This window comes from Microtus ochrogaster, chromosome 10, assembly GCF_000317375.1.
Source record: "Microtus ochrogaster isolate Prairie Vole_2 chromosome 10, MicOch1.0, whole genome shotgun sequence".
In the NCBI taxonomy this organism is placed as follows: domain Eukaryota; kingdom Metazoa; phylum Chordata; class Mammalia; order Rodentia; family Cricetidae; genus Microtus; species Microtus ochrogaster.
Window position 1 is genome coordinate 17,561,974 of NC_022016.1, and position 4,694 is coordinate 17,566,667.

Below are 4,694 nucleotides of genomic sequence, written 5' to 3' on the forward strand. Positions count from 1 at the left end.
TGTCTTTTTGAAACTGAGTTAACTAACTGGAGATGAATTTTTACTATATCCATTTTCCTATAATTATCATGATTCCATTTTTTAAAAGTTAATTCCATTTTTTAATAGTCATGGTACAAATGCGGCTCATTTTCTTTATCCATTCATCTGTTGACAAACATCTGTTCTATTCCTAATGTCTCACTTTTATGAATAGAGCAGCAATGAACAAGGTTAAGCAAATGTCTCTTTAGTAAGATTAAATTCAAGGCATAGAGTTTAAGAGAATAATTAAAAGCTTGTTCCAAGAATTCAAGGAAGTAAAAGTAAGGAGAATAGCTTGGTGAAAATAAAGAGGAAATAATTAAGAAGAATAAGCACTTGGGTTATGCTCAAGAAGATGTAAATATAAGGCTTATTGAAATGACAAAGACAATTAAGGACTTAATTAAATTTAATATAGAGATAGAAATACTGAAGAAGACTCAAGCTGAACTCAACTAGAAAACTCATAGGAAAGCCATACAACTCGAACAGGTCAAGCAGAAGAGAGAATATCGAAGATATTTATAAGACATAGAGAAAAGAAACAAAAATATTAAAATATATCAAGTAATAAGAGAGATATATAATGTATTTGTAGGACACAGTGATAAATTCAAGCTTTCAAATTATAGACATTGTTGAAGGAGAACATTTTCAAGTCAAAAACATGTTCAACAAGGCTATAGAAGTAAACTTCTGGTCTATTTAACTTTATTTTATATGCATTGGTGTGAAGGTGTCAGATCCCCTGCAACTGGATCTTCAGACAGTTGTGAGCTGCCATGTGGGTGCTGGGAACTGAACCCAGGTCCTCTGGAAGAGCAGTCAGTGCTCTTAACCACTGAGCCATCTCTCCAGCCCTAGAAGTAAACTTCTAAATAGAAGAAACACATATTCATACAGATGTAAGAAGCACCCAAAACCCCAAATAGAGAAAACAAAAAAAGTAAATTTCCACTGCATATCATAGTTAAAACACTAAGTATACAGAGAAAGTGCACTTAAAGCTACAATAAATAAATCACACCAAACAATCAACAACACTAATATAGCAATTCTGTTTCATCACAGAAATTCTAACCATAACTATGACAGGGCAATATGAAAACATTAAGCATCATTGAGATTACCTAATGCTAAAAGCTATCATAAAAATAGTTTGGTATCTAGAGTTGGAAGAGAGAATTGCAAACTCACACAAAATACTCCCTGACTATTGAGTTGTCTGTGTGTATCTTCATTTACTAGAACACATTTTTTCCCACTCTTTTAGTTGTTTTTTTTTAAAGTAGATTTTGTATGTTGCAACTATACTCTGATTCCAAACTGAAGTCCTAAGTCCTAATAACTATGTACTATAATCATGTAGATAGAGTCTGAAGATATAACTGTCATAAATTAATTTGACATCACACTGGGTATAAAAAGTTTCTAATACAACATGGCTTGTTTGTATATACCAAGAAAAGACAAAATGAAACATGTAGAAGAGAAATCTGCATAATGTGTTCAGGTCAAAGACTAACTACTGCAGCAGCCTGAAAAGCAAAAATGAATGGAAAAAATAGGCTCTTCTCTATTTCAAGATACTATAACACAGTTCTTGTAAACATCTAGGTTCCAGAAGTTGTTATAAAAAAGAATTCTAGGGAGCTAATAGTATTATTCATAGCTATTTTTATTTAGGATAATGACAGCAAAAAGGATTTGCCAAACTTCATATGAATGCTAAGTGTGAAAATAAAAATTTGATACATGTACAGTTGCTCAGATCTTAGTTTTAATCACTATGTACTAACAAATTTTGTGGTTGAGAAATACTGGCCAGTTTATATTTCTTACTAAAACTTAATCATTAATAAAATCTCTACCAAACTTACACAATTTCCTTTATTCATTAAATAAACAAAACAGTTGGTTGTAATATTTCATTATATTAAAAAAATTCTACATTGTGGTGATAAATTGAATCCAACGCACTTTAAAGACAATGTTATTACTCCATAGACATTCCAGCCTGAGTTTACTTGTTCTTTCTTTACATACCAAATGTAAAAACAATTGAAAGAAACTAAGGTAACTGTTTTCAAAGCAGGGCAAAATAGTAGGAAGGACGAAAGAACCAAGAATGAATATCAACATGTCCTATAATTATAGTAAATATAGTTAAAATTAATCATTGATTACCCATATAGTTCAGGAAACGTGTAAGTGTTAATTAGTTGGCATTTTCACTTGACAGGAAATATAACTTGGTGGTATAAGGAAACCAATGAGATAGAAAGTTTTAAATCGTGAGAAAGAGGAGACAAAGCCTATTAGATGAGCAAATATCAAGAAAGAAAACTAACACCGAAAGCCATTTGAAATGTCACATGGAAAGCTACTAATCTATACACTTCTGAAAATTCATACATATTTATGTATTAAAAGTTTAAATATATTTTCCCTATAGCGGGGGAGTCCAACAATGTCACTACTATATACCAAAGGCTAGCAAGTTAGAAATACAGTGCCAGGAATATTAAGATATTATAGTATTTTCATGGCTTTTGTATTTTTATACTGGAAAAGTTTATGAACACTTTAATATGTATATGTTTCATTTGATATTAACACAGACTAAGGTTAATATCGTTAATGGATGAGGTTATTTTCCTTACTGGCGTATTTTTCTTTTACATTAATTAAAATTTAGTATTGTTTTCAATTCCTGTTGCTTTTCTTTTCAGGTTTCCTATTTATAAACTATGGATTAACTGACATTTTTCAGTCCTCGCTGTCCTGCTTTTTCTGAAAGAGAAATGTGTGGTACCATTCAATAGTACACTGAAACATTCCAATTTCTTGGCTGACTTTATGTGTAAGAATAAAAGTGAGCTTTAAGATGAAGAGAAAATGTGTATATTTGAGCTTTTCTATGATAGTTGCAAAAATTAGCTTGTCATTCCAGAGTGTCTCCATAGCAGTAACAGAGGGTAAATAAATTCCAAAATGATATCTTGTGACAGGTAAGTAATTAGGGAAGGAATCAGACTCTCCTCATATAGACTCAGTTACTAGCATTTGCCTGGATAACATTAATAAAAGTACAAAAGAAAAGTACACATTGTTTTCAGTTATAGCTTTGACCCACTAAACAAAGTTGTTATTCATCTTTCCTGCATATCTATTGAGCTAAGTTTCCAAACCAAATCAGTAAGATAAAGGCAGACTATTTGGAACTGTATAGCTGATAGATCTGATCTTACCCAGGAAGACTATTTCTCTACCTCTCTGTATTTTTAGTTACCTTTACTTCTTTGTATAGGATTGAGGGCTTTTTCTCTCTTCTATTTTGTCATGATTATTATAGCTGTCCTTGTTCTGTTCATATTTAGGTAGTCTTATAGACTTAGATTTTATATGTATGGCTCCTGACATTACTTGGAGATATAGAATAAAAAAAATCCCTAATGTCTGACTCTTAAAATCTTCCCACTCCCCTTCAACAATGTTCCTGAGTTTTCAGTAGAGGAGCTATAGCATAAATGCATCTGTTGGACCTAAACTCCACTATTCTGAATTTTTGATTGACAGTAGTTTTTTTTCTAATGGTCTCTGTCTGTTACAGTGTTAAGTGTGTCTGATGAATGAATAAAAAACCAATATTTATTTGTGGGTATATGAACAAATATTTACACTGTAGTTGGGTGTTATGCTTTTTTAGGGAAGTGGTAATTGGAGATTATCTTTTTAGATTCATGATTTTATTATATCTAAGTAGTTACCTTGGTTTCAAGTACCAGAAATGATTTTTATCTTATTGAAGAGACATTAAATCCTATGAGAGAATTGTTAGGTACCAATGAAGAATTCATGCCACTATGGCACCTGATGGTTATACTCTTATGCTGGTCATTGATATGTTCCATGGACATCATAGTTGGATAGGAACATTGGTTGTCTACCTCCTTTGGGAGCTCACATGGTTCATTTTGGTACCATTAAGGTACTCCTCAGAAATGGGGGGAAGTAATCTTACACCTGTTAGAATGGCTGATATCATTAAAACAATTGACAGATCATGCTGGCTAGGATCTGAGGCAAGGAAACCATTTGTTTCTTGCTGGTAGGAGTGCAAAATTATACAGCCACTCTGGAAATAAAGTTGGCAGTTCATATGAGAGCTTGAAATTGATCTACTTTGAGATACAGATAAACCATTTTGGGGCATATACCCAAAAGATTGTATATCCTACAACAGAGATACATGGTCATTTATGTTTAATGCTGTTCTCTTCATATAGGCCAGAAATTGAAAATGGTAGAGATGTCCATCAACTGATAAATAGATAATAAAAATGGGGTACATTTGCACAGGGAAATATCATTCAGTTGTTAAGTAAAACAATATTAAGAAATTCACAGGTAAGTGGATAGAGCTAGAGCAATATTATCCTAAATAAGGGAGCCCAGACTACAAAAAGACAAACATCAATTGTATTTTTCTGGTATGTAGATGTTAAAGCTTAAGCCTCCAGTGTAATCAGAGGCTGTTTGTTCATTCCTGGCCACCTACACCCAAAATAATCATACAGAAAACATTAATTACAATACTGTTTGGCCAATAGCTTAAATATATTTCTAGCTAGCTCTTACATCTTAAAGTAACCTATTTCTATTATTTT